The 19,016-nt window shown below is 41.8% G+C and overlaps 2 long non-coding RNA genes across 2 annotated transcripts; one reads left to right on the top strand and one right to left on the bottom strand.

Annotated features, from left to right (window-relative positions):
* Positions 1-3,016: 3,016 nt before the first annotated feature.
* On the bottom strand, positions 3,017-13,329 carry LOC122996471. The gene is made up of 4 exons (XR_006406985.1): positions 13,085-13,329; positions 7,579-9,281; positions 6,882-7,020; positions 3,017-3,546 (listed from the first exon to the last, which is right to left on the bottom strand). It is a non-coding gene; the product is annotated as an uncharacterized LOC122996471 (long non-coding RNA).
* LOC122996473 lies at positions 7,656-10,481 on the top strand. Its single transcript, XR_006406986.1, has 3 exons — positions 7,656-7,742; positions 9,478-9,519; positions 9,661-10,481. It is a non-coding gene; the product is annotated as an uncharacterized LOC122996473 (long non-coding RNA).
* Positions 13,330-19,016: the final 5,687 nt, after the last annotated feature.

Genomic DNA, 19,016 nt, shown 5'->3' with positions numbered 1-19,016 from the left:
TGAGACCGTTCTGTCCGCACAGTCTGGATTCAGATGCCGAGTTATGGATCGTGAAAGAGAACGGAGAGAAGCTCGGAACAGCAGAGTGACCTTAATTTCCAGTAAAATGTTGGAGCAGGAAAGAAACTGGTGTTACGTGTTTGCAACACATCTATATAATTAAACGACCACATGATTGTACTTGCACTCCAGAACGACCCATAGGATCTGAATATACTGCTTTCCGAAACCATTACAAATCACTGTTAAAAAATAATTATGTTTTATGGTGTGACAACGCTGTGGTTAAGGTCTGGTTAGGTTTAGGCACAAACACCACTTGGTTAGGGTTAGGGAAAAATCATGGTTTGGGTTAAAATGATCACTTGAAACGTGGTTTTTACTTCCTTAAGGTTACACAACTTTCGTCATCATGGCAACACGACATCATTTTTTTAAAAAAAAGTCCCGTCTGGGTTGGAAACATGACACTTGTGGTTGGAAATGGGAAGTGAAATGCATTCTCCTGCAGCTCAGTCCACTTTTTGCCATCTAACTATCTAGCCATCCACCCAATCTACCTCCTCATATTAACGTCATCTGAACTGCGTCACTTCCCCGGGTCATAATTACTACCATCGCTAGATGGCGTAAACGTAACTATAGGTCGTTTTTGTCGGCTGAATTTTACATCTACACTGTCGTTTTTCTTGTGAGGACTGGCTGGTGTTTGGCATGTGCATATAGAGCCTGTGACTCGGGTCGCTGGCCCTGTGTCCTTAAAGGCAAATTCCAGCAAAGTCATCATTTGGAAGAAAAATAACATGCCTCATGAATTCCCGAGTAGTCTACAAGATGTGTTGCTTGGGCAATCATGTGCTTGTCCAATCAGCAGGAAACTAAGTTGTGTGTGTACCAAACCATAACACCGTGATGAAAAACTGAAAATGAAGGAACATATTTACTTTCCCAAATGAGCCGCTCATTTGTTAAATTCATATTAGAAACTGTCTCACTGCCTGTGGTACGTCAGGAGGGATGGTGAAGAGCCAGAATCTGAGTCCAGGACAGGAACCAGAGCCTCCAGTGTGTCACCTCAGACAGAACACACAGCAACAGGGGGAGATCTTTCTCCAAAGCCCAGGAACACTGCTGACAGTGTTTAGACAACTGCTTAAGTCTCTGTTTCCCGCTATAACTCACCCTGCCTCCTCTTTTCTCCTCCATCCTGCACCTCCAGGAACTCGGAAGGAAGATGCTGAGATGAGGGCCAGAGACGGACACAGAGGAAGCAGTAAACACATAAAATAGACACGTATACAGATTTTATTCTGTCACCAGATGAGGCTGGAATCTCCAATGAATTAGTGAATATGTGTCAGGAAATGTAATCTGTAAATATTATTTAAACTGACTGAGAGTTAAGTTAACTATCACTTCATATGCTTTTAAAAGAGAAAATCCTGCCCAAGTCAAGGGCATCTACAGATTAGCTGATCTGAGCAGAGGCAGAGATGTGTTTTTTCCCACAGCCATGCAAGATAACATTAGTTTCGGTGAGATTAACAGAGATTTGAGGAGAGCCATTTCCTTCTTAATTAAACATTAATATCGCAGGCAAATATCCAACATAAAGGATTGATCTTGTTTATCACAGTCAAACAAACAGCACAGATAGCCATCTGGAACAGACACTATCCTAAAATGCTCTTTCATAACTGCACTTATAAATAGATTTGACTGAAATCCCTGAAAGACCCCCACACCCCCACCCCTCAAAAAAAGCAAGGAAAAACAACCAGTGAGTTAACATGCTCCCAGTTCCAAGAATAGGCTGTACCACAAGGTCCGGGATTGGATTTTGCGATAAGCCAGCCATATGAGCTGCATTCTCTATCTGCTCTGACCCGGCTGCATGTGAGCCGCAATAACAAAGGCGCTCAGCAGTGGGCCCCAGGATCCGTTTACTCAGTGGCGTAATGTTTGTGCTCTCATGGCCCTCATAGCAGCCGAGCGCAGCCCTTATCAGGGGCCCCGTCCAAGCTTGCCGTGGCCCTCTGGAAGGCTGCGGCTACACCGCACTGTGTACTCTACCACTGCAAACAACCCCCGCACAAAGGGGAGAAAAAAGAGCAAAGGGTGAGGAGGTAAAGAGAAGGATGAAAAACAGAGGGATCTGATGCCTGGGGTCTTGGTTGGTTTCCATAAAGGGGCCTCCATCCCTGCTCCTCTGGAGGGAAAGAAGAGAGGAGGGTGGAGGGTCGGAGTGCATTCCTCTCTCCTCATGCCCTGGAGGGGTGTCGGCTTTGGCTGCAGAACGGGGAACGAAGGCAGGTCTAAGCCCCTGCAGACACGCAGGCCTCGGCTGGCTAATACTCTGTTGGCCTAGCAGTAAGCAAGACTGAGGGGTCTCTGGGTCCATCACTATCCCCACACCAAGGATCTGATTGACTAGCAGGGCTCTCTGGTCCATCTCTTATTATGCATGGAAGTATTGCACAAAACCAATCTGTTTGTAAGAATAAAAGCGTTATTGTAAGAAAACCAAGAAAACAACAAGGAACAAGTGTTGATGGAAAACTATGGCTTTAATTAGTTTCAGAACAATATCCGCGAGTGGAAAACCATGCATCCTCATGAGGGAGCATTTCTGCTCTACATGCACAAATGCGGTCCTGCGAGCACAGAGCCGTGACGACCCTCCCTACGTGCCCACAACTGCTCAACACTTGCTCGTCAAATTGAGGCTGAATCCAAATGTCCGGACTTAACCGCACTTGCAGACTTGCGGACTTTGCGGGCGCGTTCCTGAGAAGTCTGTGAGTGCTGAGGGCTGTCCAAACCCACAGTTCATCAAGCCCACAAGAATCCTCAAGTGGATTTTCTGTAGACTCTCTCCAGAGAGTCTGCTTGGGGTGCAGACTTCACCAGACTTTGCTTAGAAAATTACCCATAATCCTGCAGCAATAGGCTTTAAAGTGAGAAATAATAAAAAAAACCAATAATTATCATAGTAATATTAATAATAATAGGATGTGTAAAATATTTACTTTTGATGACATTTGCTTTTTTCACTTTTGTTGTATAAATGAATTGAAGTGAGATAACCTATAATATCCACACAAAATAATAGGCTCAATGACTTGGATTTGTTTATTATAATCTGCTAAACTAGGTGGGGTAATGGTTGGTTTTTGTCCGTCTACAATGTGAAGATCCTCAGTGAGGATTTAATAGCAGTGTAGCAGTTCATGTAAAGGGAAAATCTCTCTGAGCATTCTGACCAAGTTTGGTGAGAGTAAAGCCGCAGACCAGCATATTTCAAAACCATTAGGAGCTGTTCAGAAAAACACTTTGAAATGAGTTACATGGTCAGGAATTTCATTTTATCTCCATGGAAACAGTGGAGGTCTTAAGTCCGTCTCTGAGCACATTTTATCCCCTTGCGGCCCAGCGCCCTCACAGACTTGATGTGATGATGGTGAACATGTCACAGTACTATGACTGAAATCCTTGAGGGCTCAGTCCACTAGTCCAGAGGCTGGACAGTTGAAGATAGGCAGTTTCCTGAGAGAACAAAGGGAAACATAAATAATTATTAATATTTAGCAGCTGATTGTCCATTTTTTTTTTACCATTTACACTTAGACAAAAGTGTTAGACATTGTAGCAAAAGCCTTAACCCTTTTTAAACCCACTTTCAGATTTGTGGAACCTTTATTTTGCTTATGAAAACAGAAAAAAGGTTGATTTCACTGATATTTTTCCATCCAGACCACATTAGACCAGATCCAGATAAAAAACCAGTACTCTTGGACTTCTGGACTAGATTACCAAAGGAGACTCTAGAGAGTCATTAAATCACAGTTTCAGATTTGTGAAACCTTTATTCTATTTGTGAAAACACAAAAAAGAGTGATTTCACTAATCTTGCTGCTAGAAATTCACACCATGTTTCTCCATTTCGTCATGTAGAGCTCCTCTTTCTCATTGAAAAACCAAGGTAGAAAAGTTATTTTTATCTTTTCAAGTTCAATTACTAAATATCTTTATAGAGTAAATTTTCTAATCTGTCTAATGTGGTCTGGATGGGAAAAAAGGAGTGAATTTGCCCTTTTTTCAGTTTTCACAAAGGCATGGAAAGGACTGTTCCATACTTTCCATCCTCGTTGCTGCTTTTTGGGCTTTTCTCCTTGACTGGCACGCAGGGAGGCAGCAGGCTGGCATAGCCACTGTAATTTCCAGCTCTGTCCTTTCTCAAAACGCCTCAGAGAATAGTGCTTAATGTCATTCTTAGGCCAATTCAGACTTTATATATATAATATATAATTTCAAACATCACATCTATAAATACCTTCCAACCGCAGTAGAAAGAAAACAAGAATGGTTTTCTAGAAAATAATCCCAGTAGACATGGGGAGAAATCAATCATTTTGAAGTGATGATGATGCCACTTTGGGAACAACTTCTACATCCAAAATGAAATCAAAATTTCCTCTCCAGGATTAGCTTCAGCTACACGATGCCAGTGGTTGATGCGGAAATCTTCCCAAAACCCACCAAAAACCTGTTCCAGCTTAGCAGAGACCATCCCACAGTGTGACCAGAAGAGGCCTTCCTTCCATCGAGCAGCCAACCCACCAACCCACAGCTTTGTCTTTCCCCTCATATATGCTCTGGTTTTCCCGAAAAACCAACAGCAAAATAGGATGCAGACTTGCAGACTGTTTTGAATTGCACCCATAAAGAGGACAGACGGAGAGATGGAGTACTCTTCTTGGTCCCCAAAAGTAGAGGAATGTTAAGCATATCCCTAAGAAGATTAGGGGTCTCCTTGTATAGCACACAGCTTTCCCTCGATGTGCCAAAGGACCTGTGTAGATCAAAGCCGCCTCGGACTTCCTCGTCATTAGCCATGGCTTATCCCCAAATGCTTTCACCCTCTGATACTGACCCCCCTCATTATCCCAGCACACCCATCACTTCTGCTGGCTTTGGAAACAGAGTTCAGGGCTCTGGCACAGGATGTGATTCCCCTCTTAAAGACCCCCTTCCTCTCTCATTGAAAAAGTTACACTCACTCAGTCAAATTCAGATGTAAACAGCACAGGCAAACACTTGAGTATTTCAGTGAACTAACATGCATACACAACACAGTGTGTTTAACAGCTGGTTAACAGTTTATCTCTGTGTGCTATTTGCACACATTTTATGAGCAACATCTATTTCTTTTCTAGAAATTAATCATAAATACACACAGCATTAAAATGACTAATACCAAACACAATGAATTACAGAGAAGATGTTATGTGCTTAAGCAAACAGAAAAATAAAGCCTAAAAGGGAAACTGGTAAAGAATTGTTTGTTTTGATATTACTGCTTATTCTTTTTCCTATTTCTCCTCTTTTGTTTACAATATTAAATGTGAATTCTTCCATTGGTCGTTTGCCATCTGGAAGCCATAAATGTCAAGAGTTTGCTTGCCAAGAAGGTTATAGGCATATTTATACACTTATGGGTCCTAATCAAAACAAAGATTGGCCATCTGAGCCAAACATTTACAATATCTATTGTTTGTGAAATATAGAAATGGTCGCTTCAGAGGCAAGTTGAAAGGATTTGTAATTAATATTCAAAGCAGTTGCAGGAAAGACGAAAATACTATTCACTTGCTGCCACTTTGTGATTCATAAAAAATGAAGTATTAATAGCTTGCATTGCACGCCGTTCAAACCGCCAACATCCGTCTAACCAGCCCCCTATCACTAAAGTCAATGCTGCTTGATTAGCCATGAAGGAAGTAGGTTAAGAGTGCCTTTGTTCCAACATTTACGAATACATTCCTCCATACTGTAGATTATCCAGCTATAACACAGGAACAAGCTTGTCACACAGAGATGGATTTTTTCCTCAAAGTATAAAAGCATACAGTGCACAGCAATCCGAGCGTTCAGTGTGTTTGCTCAGGGTGTGTGAGGCCCGCCACAGCAGAGCTTGTTCGGGGTTGCTGGGAAGGCCACCTGAGCTGGAGAGAGCTTGCACACCTGTTCTCTGTTTGGTCAACAGCGCAATCGTGGCCCGGTCACACAGCACAATGCTATCGCTGCCGATCTGGAGAGCAATCCAGCACTTATCTCTTATTGGCTCAGATTGCAGCCATTCAGGCCAATTAGGAGCTCTCCCTCCTGTTCAGTGAGTTCCTGCCCTCCAGCAGTGAGGCCCCGCTGCACGGCTGCTGCAGTTCCTGGACTGGGCCGAGCCAGCCGGGGCACTGAGGGAATAAAGATTTAAGCAAACATCACGGGACGTCAATTCCCACATATGGATGTGTTTGCAGAAAGGAACAAGAAGGTGGAGCAGTGGCTGTTGCGACAGCGCAAATCTTGTCACAGCAATTAAGTAAAACTGTTTTCACAAAAACAAAGTTCTTGCTGAGTGGTTTGCACTTTTTCATGGATGGCTGGTTTCAGTTCAGTGTCAGGCTCAGAGGGAAAAAAGGGATTCTGGCTCTTGCTTGGAGTGAACTTGCAACCTCCCAGTCACAAAATTGTCCAACAGGCCACCCTGTCTCGACAACATTATGCCGTCTGTGAAATCTGTGTTCTACCCACACAGCACCAGTTGTAGAATGATTAAATTAAGTTTCCCTATTGGCCTGGAGAAGATCAGTCTGGCTAAATGACGCTGTCCCAGTGAGATTGAGAGAAGGCAGGTGCTGGAGTCTACAAGAGCTGTGAGGTGCCAAAGCCCTCCAGTATGGATGAAGAAAGCCTGGCATTGACCCTTTGTTCACACTGCTGCCTACTTCGTAGGGCCCAGAAAGAAGGCAGGGGAGCAAGGACTTTGAACACACCTCAGAATACACGCACACACATTTGCTATTTCCCTTGGATGGACTTACCGGTGTACGTCATCAGCCTGGCCCCGTTTGACCATTGCCGTGGTGACGATTCACAGCCTAGCCATTAACACAGCGGGAGCACTGGAAATCTTGACACAAACCTGGCAACATACGCATATAGTCCACGCACATATCCCGTCTGAAAACCCAGAATTAGACATAGAAGATAGAATCGATCTTTTCATGCCTGAGAGCTCAGACTGTGCAAGTGTGTGACGCTAGCATCATGCCTGCTCACTGTGATTGTGAGTGTATGTATGAAGGTGGGAATGTGTGAAACAGATCAGTATCAAGCAGAAAATATTCTGCTTGGACTGCCAAGTTGGCATGTTTAAAGTAATCAAGTTATTAATTATTTTTGTCAAATAGCCTTTGAAACTCGCTCTATTCTGTTACCTGATGCATCCAATATACTAGTTGGCTAACCCAAAACACAAAGATTTACTAGTTCTGCATGTATAGTGTGAAACAGAGTAAACTGTGGAAAAGGAAAACAAAAATGAATATAAGGGATGATGCTCAAAAAAATGTTATAGGGTATACAAGATAAAGTGTCAGTAAGATCTAAGCAGGAGAATACAACAATGGAAAAAGGACAGTGCCTATACACAGGATGGAGATGTAGCAGCATATATATCACTGTGGTTTTGATGAAGAAGATTCATCTCACTTCTCAGTGTGTCACCCTGCGCCTCACCTCTGCCTGGCAGCACTGTGCAGCATCATTCCTTGACAGCTCCGAGTGCTAACGGAGAGCTCAGAAAAAACAAGACACAAGCCAGAGACAGCAAAGACACTTGATATGAAGAGGGGATTTAGAGAGAAAGGAGACAGAACTACATCTAACTCCTAATAATGTCTGTAAGTATTGTATGTCTATGTGATAACATGCACAGCAGAGCAAATCTTTCAAGTCAACAGACAGGAAATCCTGCGTGATGCTGGTTGTTTTCAGAACATTTGTGTCATATCATTTTCAACGTGCAACAACTCTTAAAAAGGAGCTTTTTATAGGAGTCTTTCGTCTCAGAAGCGATTAGCCTTGCTAACCATAAAGACTAGACGCAGGGAGAAACAGTTAGCCTGTCTCTGTTCAAAGTTCATAAATTTGCCTACCTTTCAAACTCAGATGTTGTACTTTGTTTTTTTAATCTGCACAAACAGAAATGTTAAAATGACAATTTATGGTGTCTGGGTTACATGCTGTAACTGTTTCTTGATGTACTAAAGCCAGTGACCTCCTGGAGTCTTGTTGATGCAGTGAGGGTGTTTTTTTTTTTTAAACTTTTGAGAGAGCCAAGCTAGCGGTTTCCCCCTGCTTCCAGTCTTCATGCTATGCTAAGCTAATTGCTTCCTGGCTCTAGCTTCAAACTTAACACAAACATAAGATTGGTATCAATCTTCTCAGCTAACTCTCACAAAGAAACCACATAAGCATATTTCCCAAAATGTTGAACTATTTCTTTATAGCTCATTATATTTTCATTGTAAATACCTTGAAATTAGACAATAATGAGAATGATAGAGTGGGTGTGAGTGATAAGTGAATGATAAAAGTTTACTACTTTTTATTTTATGGGAAATAAACATGAATTTTCACCAGTCTATGTATCCATCTGTAGCAGTTTGGTTTAACTGATGCTAACACGCTGTATATTTAAACCAATGCGACTGAGCTGGTTGACCTCAGCAGCACACCTGCCTTTAATAAGCACTAATTAAGTCCCATTGACAGGGCGTAAAATACAAAGATTTATAACTTGGACCACCGTATGACAGTCATCATGGTAAAAAATGTCTGCTCATCACAAAGAAAAGAAAAATTATTTTTCTTAGGAATCAAACATTATTTTCTCAAGAAATTAAATTAAAACAAATACAGATAGCATTAGCAATAATGGCAAGACTAATATAGAGTCTAAAGTATATGGTATAAAAGCTAAGTTTCAATAAAATAAATCATTTCAGCGTATTTTCAATGGTCATGTTAGAGATTTCAACAAAAATGGTGCAACACTGAGTACTCAAAGTTTTATATCTAGGTCAGTTGCAGCCATGCCATTACACCTTTCACTGAAACACTCAAATGACAGGGAAGAAAAGTCAGAATCAATGAAATACATATGACTAACAGAGTGCTATGATCTGTAGAGTCACAGATCCATTCCTCTACTCATGGAAATTATTCTTGGATCGCCTTGAGAGGCAGCCAAGCCGTGCCGCAGTCACTGAAAATCAAACATGCAGGGCACGGTACATATGAAAGTCTTTATAGGACCCTATAGTGTGCCTCATTCTTTGTTTCATTTACCCCTTTCCTCCATCCTCCCTGTCTTGTCATCCTCAGGGCTGTGTAAGCTCTGTGGTTTTGGCATGCCGGTGAAGAGAACCCAGTAGTTCCTGTTGTGGAAAGAGCGACTATTACAACCCCACACTGCTACAGTTCACGGAACAATTATCATAATTATCATTTCACCAAATAGCGCAATGATATCCAGTGGTGCGGCTGCCATGGGGTTTTGAATGTCAGCTTGATGCGCCTGATATGTTTCTATTTTGCAATCTGTCTTTAATTTTGTTTTTTCTGTGTTTTCAGTCGTGGGAAGTAGTGACACAGTTGTTCACAGTGAGGAACTGGGTGAGTCACCACTGTAAGGAATTTATGAACCAACCATACTAGGTGATATACAGAAAAACATTATGAAATATATAAATACAAAAACCAATGCATTTGAGCTGTCCAATCCTTTTTTCTTCTTTCCCTTTACGCATCTGGCAGTGCACAGGCTGACCAAAGCCATTCCATGTAAAGAGAAAAATAAAGAGCAGGAGAATAAAGAGCAGGAGAAGAGAGCAGGAAGAGATGAGGCGTCCGCCAGTCTCCTAAACAGAGGAAGGACAGGGAAAAAGTGAAGTCAATAATAGTTTATATTCAGCCAAGGCAATATTAGCATCCATCCTCCATCTCCATCCAGCTTCTCTTTTCTTCAGCCACAGTGACTGTCGGAACTGACCGTAACTTAACCGATCTGTGGAGCGGTGAGCATTAGACACCAGCATGTCTGCCATCGAGAGTCAACATGCCGCCAGGGGTGAAAGGTCACATCTGAGCATAGGGATGGGAAACCGCTCCAGCGAAAGGAAGGGGGATAAAGAAAAGACCAATGCAGGGTGGTTAAGTATTCACTGGCAACATAAAATGAGAGGCAGTGGTTAAGGGCACAGAGAGGGGGATTCTAAGTGGAGGTTTAGGCTTTGTGTATGTTCATATTTCCTCTATGAATTTGGCCTGCTGTCTGAGTCAAATCACAGTTAATTCTTTGGAGAAATCCACCCTCTTGTTTAGATCCAAATTCCACAACCTCATTCAGTTTTTATGGAATTTCTCTATGAGTAGTTGAAAATGTGACAGCAATCTAAGTCATGGAGTACAACGTAGGAGCTGTGTATGGAGTCAAACTGAACTCACTGGAATGCAAACATAAAAACACATAAATAAAGACAAATGCAATGTAATGAAATACCTAAACCATGAATATGAACCCAAAAGTGTAAGCAAGAAAATTTATACCATAAAATAAATCCATAAGTTCTAAAGTTTTCTTATAAGAGGTAGGTGCTTTTATTGTGACAAACATGAGCAACCCATCTAGGTTAGGCTGGTGTGAAACAAATGCTTGAAATGTATCTAAACTACTATTAAATCCACCTTCTGGACATGAACTGTCATGGCGTATATGTGTAACCATGGTAACATGCATGCGCACCAGCACGTAAATTACATGGATTTTCCCCAAACAATGAGAAAGTGAAAAGCAGTTAAAACAGTGCTTGGCTGTGCTTTTGTCAGTCCTTTAGCAGCTTCTCATTAACAGTGAGTGAAATGTAGTGAGCACACAGTCATTATCCCCTGGAATATTACAATAAAACCTGTTTCTACCTGTCTGTCATTTTCCGTAACATGAGGTCCAGCTGCAGTTAATATCATAATTTCCCCATGAACTCTTCAACACATAAAGAGCAGCAATGTGCTGCATAACTTGCATAAAACAAGTTGTTTTTCATGTTATAATGAGAAAAATGATCTTGTTATAATGAGAAAACGTTCTTGTTACGAAATACTACCTTGTTATATAGAGTTAACTTTCTCATTATAGTGAGAAAGTTTTCTTGTTATATTGAGAAACTGAGCTAATTTTTGTCCTGATGGAAGCAAAACACTGCTGTAGTTTTCCACTTTTGCTCTCAGATCTTAGTTTTTTTTTTCCTTTTAATCTTTTCATTCTCACTGCTCAGCCTGTTCTGAAATAGGGGTGCACTTAGTGTCTATAGGCCACCTAGCAAGTGATTGACAGCTGATAGACCCCTCTCACGCTGGGCATGCCTGTGGAGGAAGTCGGACAAAGCTGTGTAAAATGACTTTCACTGTAACTGCTCTAACAACAAACAGAAACAGGGTTATCTAGGTTTTCACAACTTTCTATCCGACCAGGGGCTGCCAGTAGCGTTGCTAATGTTCTAACCTGAAGAACTGTAATCTTTTATCCTAGCTAGAAATTGCTAAAGCAAGCTAACATTACTCAACAAATGGAGCAGCATTGCCCAATGTTTCCTTTAAAACCACTTCACTGGTAAGCACTGATTTCAAATATTAAATATTTACTTTGTTTCTCACATTATTACAGTGGATGTGCACTATCCTTATCTGCTATATTTAATTGTTAGTAGTTAGCTGGTGTCAGCGTCTTTCCTGTTTCTGTAAACAAATGTTTATGTAATTTAGAGCCTGCAGGAAACACATTATTAACAGGCTGTACAGGTTTTTATGGCAGTGATGGTGGTTTAACTGTATTAAAGTGAGAAACCTGCACCAGATTAATTCTCATTGCCTGCATGTTGTGACAGTATAACTTAGCAGACCAACTTTACATGGCTTAGATATCACATTCACAAAATAAATGTTTTTCATTTGTGACATGTTTACTCTGTTTACATTCCACTGGGTGATGTCATAGATTTGGTCTAAACCTCTTTGAGAAGATAAAAAGTGCAGAGGAAAAGCACAGTCAAAGAAGATTTATATACACAAATATGTGATTCAACGTTAACACAAATCTAACGTCACTCTCACTACCCTCTCCCATTCCAAACACTTCCACTCATTCAGACTCACAGTACATTTAACAGTGTACTCTTGCATACTTGTGGCAGCTGTAAGTCCCAGTGAAGCCACATTTCCTTCATTAAGATATATTTCACTGGCACAGAGTTCTATGACTCAACCGGGTTCATTTATCACCATTAAGGAAGTACAAGGAGCCTGGGACAGGTGCTGAAACCTGCTCATAGAAAATTCCCTGTATTTTGACACAAAACACCATCACTATCAGTATTTTGCAAGGTGGTTGAAGTATTTACAGCTCAGCCAGTTTCAGTTTGTTACATGCATTCAAATTGCATACGTACCCCAGTCACTGGAAAATATTTTAACATCAGGTCCAAGTGTCCTACATGACTCTGTTTTAATTATGTTGCTGCATCAGAGTCTGCAAAAGTACTCTAAACATTATGAATTATGTGTAAACATTATTTGACCAAGGTCTTTTTTCATCTTAGATCTGTTACCCGATCCCTCACTCAAATCCTTAAAAATCGAGGAGCAACCTGGTTTCCATTTAGACACTTAATTTAACTACTTAATGGTTCTTGAATGCCTTAATCACCGCAGCTCGAGATATGTTACTCAGTTGCTCCCCGAGAAAACAAACCTCTGACTGACATTTGTTGGCAGGCATTAAACCCAAATCCAACTGCAGAACAACTGGGTCTGGCTTTTCAAGCCTTGTCAATTCTCAGGATTCGGAGGTGTGGTACAGTTCAAGGAGGAGCAGCCTGAAATATCTAATGTGAAAAGTTCTTGTCACGACTTGTGTCTTGTCTTAATTCTCATTATTCAGGCTTGGAAAAGTAATTTCACTGTTTGATCTGTTTTCTTTTAGTTGAGTAGACCTGTTGAAAAGTCTAAACTTGTAATACCCTTGGCAGACAGTCTGTGTGTGTATGTGTGGATATGTATGTGCATGTCAGTGTATTGTGTGCGTAGTGCAGTGCCTTGGGGTTACCTCCTGGGCTGAATGTGAGGAATCCACCCCCGCTTTCTCGGTAAATGTGCACCCAGTGCCCTTCTCCACGGCAAACCTCACCTGGCCCAGGTGTGCTCTTCCCCCTTAGGGGCCTTTAGTGAACCTTTGTGGAGACGCTCCGAGGCTCTGGGGCTGCTGGGGTCGCCCAGCCAGCCAGTCCTGCTTTATAGCTCATCTACTGGGCCTCTCTCCTCCTCCTGTCCAAGCAGCCATGTAATGAAGCCCTAATGAGCCTGTCACTCCAACTGTCACTTATTCTCACCTGAAAGACACAGCAATAGGCGGTGAAAAACAGGGCAAGGAGGTGAGACAGGCTGAAAGTGCATGGCAGGAGATTAAAAAAAGAGAAATTCATCAAGTGCAAAGCAAATGTAAAAATGATAAAGTTAATATTGTAGAAAGAGCCAAATGGGTTACAGGTGAAATTTGTAATATAAAAGAAAAGCATGGTTTATTACAAATGGATAATTTACATAAATACTAATTACATTTTACTCTGCACACTTGTTGCAGTAAGAGATGATTTTCCATTACTTTTGTCTACAGTAAATGGCTTAAACTCTTCACCCTCTTGAAATGTTTTCCAAGATGAAAAACATTAACAAGCCCGAATGCATGACTACAATTAGTTATGTAAATAAATAAATAAAGAGAAAGACACAAGAAAGAAAGAAAGAAATGTACAGACAATACATAAGAAGACATCCATCACGTATGAATATGAGCAGTGGTGGGAGAAGTACTTAGATCATTTATTTTAGTGAAAGTATTAATACCAAAATTTAAAAAACACTCTAAGTAAAAATCCTGCATTTAAAATCCCACTAAGGTAAAAGTACTTAAAGTATAAAAAATAAAAATACTCATTCTCCTGAGAAATGGCCCCTGTGAATGACATATTATCATCATACCTTAAAGGCATAATATGTCGGATTTTCCTAAAAAAAACAATGTATAGACACAAAAATAATCCCTCTCTATCATCAATTATGACCCAGTAAAAGTGCGTGGCAGTGTACAGAGACCCTGCCGTCTGCCTCTGTTTTCTTATTTTCTTATTATTTTGATGTGTTTGGGACATTTCTGGGCATCAACCTTTGCGCAGTGGGTGTGCTTCAGTGTTTCCTCTGCTTCTCCGTGTCTCTCCTCTGCTGCTCCTTTGCTGTCTGTGTCTGTTTGACCAAGGTCAGGACTGAGCTACACACACACACACACACACACACACGCAGAGCAGAGAGGCCACAGTGGACAGGATAAGTGTGTACTTCAGCTGCATTGACACAAAATCCAGCAATGCAGCACCTTCCCGCAGGGTTGCATGAAGGTGTGGGTGTGTTTACTTGAGCTTTAGAACATAACTGCCATGAAACAATCAGAAAATAATTTTAGTTTTATTTATCTTATTCACAGCTTTGTTCTCACTATCCCTGCTCACTCTCTACATTCACTTTCTAGCTTGCTCAACCACTGCTGCTCTCTCTCTTTCTCTCTCTCTCTCGCTCTCAGCTCACTCTGGTGTCGTTGAGCCGAGGAGGAAGGGCCAACTTTGATTGCTGTGTTTACAAACACCAACCGACAAATCCTGCATAGTGTGCCTTTAAGTAAATGTACTTAGTAACATTCCACCAGTGCATATGACGATAGGTTCTATGGCTTGTATGAGGCAGGCTACCTCTCTACCACTGCGTGGAGCCAGAGAGCTTTTTTCCCTTGAACAGTGAGAGAAAATGTTTTTTAATAGAGAAGGGGAGGGAAGGAGGACTGAGGAGTAAAGAGAGGAGGGGGAGCAGTGTACAGTCGTCTGGCAAAGTCAGAGATCGCCTGATTAAAAGCATGTGCTGAACCCCGATTCCCAAACTATGACAGACAGACCGCAGCAGATACACAGACATGAACAAAGAAGTAAAGACCTCCACGTATGAACATGGACATATAATAGATGCACACATTTGAGAGGACATATATGCATATGCTTGCTGAAACACATTTGGAAATAATATAGGGGGTGGTGTTGCACATTCACAAGTGAGGTCTTAAAATTTTGATACTATACCTCCACAATGTTCACACTGAACCGACAATTTAGAATAACAACCTATGAAATGCATAAGTTCAGACCTCCATGTTCTTCTTTTACAGACTGATTTTTCAGGGAGGAGCATATCCTTCTGTTTGGGAAGTTAGTCAGTGATAACAAACACACTCTTGAGAATCAAGAGAGGAGTTAAGAAGAGGATAGGTGTGTGTGGGTGTGTGTGTGTGTCCCATGTAAGAGCATCACTGGCCCATGACATGAGCAACTGGAGCGAGCCAGGGCAAAGCAAACAGAAGCATAGAGCTGATGAAGGGCTTGAGATCCAGAAAGAACAGCAAAGTTCGAACCCAAAGAGAAAATATACACTGCACAGGCCCTCAAATAGAATAATATCTCGTCAAACACGAGAGCTGGGCAGCAAGTTCAGCTGCAAAATGACAACATGCAGACTCTTTTGTTCTCCAAGTGGTTTGCTGGGATGCCAAGGCTTTGAAGCTGACAACTGACGAATCCAGACAAAAGAAACAAATTGAGGGAAAAAATCATGACTTTAATAAAATAAATTTATATATTTTTTTCTTTATTTAGACTTTGCATGCGTTTTTTGTTTCATTGTGATCTTTCACCATGCTTTTGGTGTGGCTTTTCTCACTGGTGTGGATTTCAAAAGCACACATGCTGACTAGTTTACCTCTAACAAAACATTTAAGGGAGGTTGTGGGGGTGGTGTATGAGTGTAAAAATACATCAATCTTTGTGTGTCAGCACTGCCTTGACATGATGGGGATTTCACATGGCACAGAGCACCAACAAGAGTGTCCAAATAGTTGGTTCTTCTGCACCCATGGAGAAGTGGTCACATCTTTGGCTATGGTGTTAGTCTGGTTCCCCTGCTGATCTTCTGTTTATCTGGTTCTCAGAACCCACTGACAGCAGTCACGGAAACCATTACAGCCCCCCGTCACAACTTGTTTATGTTAGCTTTGATTAATAGCCTGTACATTCACAATGAGACACACACCCTGATTGAAAAAGAAAAAAAATATGACTTGTTTAATTTGAAAAGGAGCTTAATCCATTCCCACTCCTCTTGTGACTTTTCAGTTGTGCACCACACGAAAAAGAGAGGAGGCCAAGGAGTGCAGCCTGCATGCTACATCTGCAAACAAGCCCAACCAGCTGTGTAGTGTATAGATCCTAAGACTCTTTAAACCCTCACGTCTCTGTTCATTTGTCAAAATTTACATGGAAACATATTAGACATGCATTTTTGAGAGCTGGTTTCCAAGATGGGGGGGATGATGTTTTTTTTTCCATAACTGGAGAAAAATACAGGTCTCTCGTTGGTTTGAGCACACTGTAAATTTGAAATGTTTGAAATGATGCATTGAGAAGACTCATCTTTCACTGCAATGGAAAAAACCTCCAACATCTGTTGTAAGAACAAATAAACATTTACGAAGTATGTTATACATATATATATATATATATATATATATATATATATATATATATATATATATATATGATGAATAAGGCTTAAGAGGAAAACAGAAAGACATCTGCAAGACATGATATTATTGGCATCACCAGGAAAAGTGTGAAATCACAACAGCCCATTTCAACAAGAGCATCTCCTGTACAGAAGCCTTGCTCAATCCCTTATGTAAACCCAGCATTCCCACAATTATGTTGCACCATGATGACTGGGCTCACCTGTCCCAGCATGAATTGTGCTGAGAACAGCATATGGCAGTAAAGGATGTGCCACTTTTGAGGTTGCTACAGATATTTTACCAATACACTGCGTTACTATGGCTTTAAGCAAGTAGTTACAGAAGCATACAGTAAAATTAATTGGCAGGTAGAGTTGATACTGTAGGGTGTACCTTGCTTCAACATGCTGGGTTAAAGAGTAAAAGCCTGCAACACATTGTTACATTAGGTATAGTTCCTGATGCTGCAGAGTCAGAGCAGGCAGCAGTGGCTGGGTGTGTGTGTGTAATGCTGTGGCTGCGGTGGCCAGTGCAGCTGCATACCGCACACCGGCCCCCTCATGGCTGCTTCGCATTATGGTATTCCCTCATTCCCCATTGTGAAATTTGTTATCTATCATGTGACTGCCTGGGTTCCATTAAGGCTCACACTTCCCTCCATCCTTCCTCCTTTCCCTTCCTCTCTTACCTCCTTCTCTGATGGGGTTGATGCAGGATGGTGACAGATGGTGTTTCTCCCCACGTTTACGAATCTGGACCGATGTTTATTTATGCAGCGGCGGGCTGAACGGGAGTCTGCCTTTTCCCTGTTAGCACCCCCCCATATATAAGAGTATTTGCATGTGTGTATCTATAACTAAGTGACCCAAATTCCCTCATACGTGAAGGCATCCATTCCTATGTTTGCACTGTATGTCATATCTATCAACGCTGAGTTCAAATGTGAGTGAAATGCTGATCAAATACATTAAAAAGACGTCAGTATATAGCTCAACCTTATCTGTGGAGCTCAGAGGAGTCATACAGTGGGTATGTTGTAATGTACATTTATGATAACTCAAATCTGCACAAACCTATTGGCCTCCATGAGCCTGATAACAAGTTGGCGCCACAGCAGAACTGATATCACCTGACACAGTGAGTGATTGTGAGAGAAAGAAAGAGTCTGTCAAACATATGACCAAACAGATAACTCCACCTTTCAGTTAGACCTCCATCATTCACTCTGACTGTTTATCACTCTCCCCCCTGGTGCCTGTTGCCCTCCTTTCGCTGCCCCTCCTCTCTATCTCTTCCTCACTTCACCTCCCTCCTCCGCTTTGCTCTTCTTAACTCCTAGCCGGGGCGGGGGGAACCACTCCGATGGGCCGCTGCCCTATCCAGGGGCCCTGCTTCGACACAGCTCTGCTCCCAGTGTCAGGGTGATGGAGAGGGGTTATCAGTCCAAACACCTCCCTTTTCTTCCCCTCCTCCAGAGAAAGGCCTGGGAAAGAAGTCAGACCGGAGGGACTGAGCTGTTACGATGGTTTGAATAAAGCAGAGCTGTTAGCCTGATGGAGAACGGGCTGTTTCTCTGCAAACGCGTCTGTCAAAGTGTTGGACTGAGAAAGGGTCGAACATTGATATCAGTCAAGTGAGTACCGTGCGATGATGTTCTCGGAGAGGCCCTTTTATAGTGATGTATAGTGCTTGTTCAATATGGTATTAGTAGACTTTAACAGTAGCTTTAACGCACACTCATCCATCTGATGACAGTTACATCTCTCAAACTCTCTGTGACAAATGTTGGGATTAAAGCATTTCAAGATAAAATATTTTTTCATACAGATTCTGATGCAAGACTTGTCTCTGGAGCGTAAAATAAGACAAATAGCGAGTAATGGAATTCTAGCGACCTCAGCGGAAAAGTGAAATACAACTTCACTAACGGGTAAATTGACAGGATTTTGTGTTCTGTTGGGAAAAAGATGAAAAGAACAACGCTTCAGTGTTTAAAAACTCATTTCTGAATAATCTGCTTTTTTTGGTCAAATCGCTCAACACATAGAGGTCAGGGCTGTACTCTGGAAAAGCAAAAGTGAAGTCCAAGAACAACCACCTCTTCGTGTTCTCACACACTCTCACACACACACACACACGCACACACACACACAGAGGTCGCCAGGCTGTGAAAAGAAGCCAAAATACACTTAACTAATCTGCTTGATCTTGCAATTTATTGACGATGAAAACTTCAAAAGGTTTGAAACTTGACCCGCATGCGTCTCCTAAACCATGGCCAATGCAATTTCCACCGGCAGGCAGGGGGGGCTACGGTGGGAAGGGCCTGACCAGTGGATGGAGCTTTATTGGTTGCATTCGCCTCGGCATAAAACTAATTCACCCTCGATGACAACTCACGGAGGGGGCGAAAGATGAGATACATTCTTTTTACCCCCTTCCCTCAACTACCTAGTTTATT

The sequence above is a fragment of the Thunnus albacares genome, chromosome 14 (assembly GCF_914725855.1).
Source record: "Thunnus albacares chromosome 14, fThuAlb1.1, whole genome shotgun sequence".
Classification (NCBI taxonomy): domain Eukaryota; kingdom Metazoa; phylum Chordata; class Actinopteri; order Scombriformes; family Scombridae; genus Thunnus; species Thunnus albacares.
This window is presented reverse-complemented; position numbering and strand designations above follow the sequence as displayed.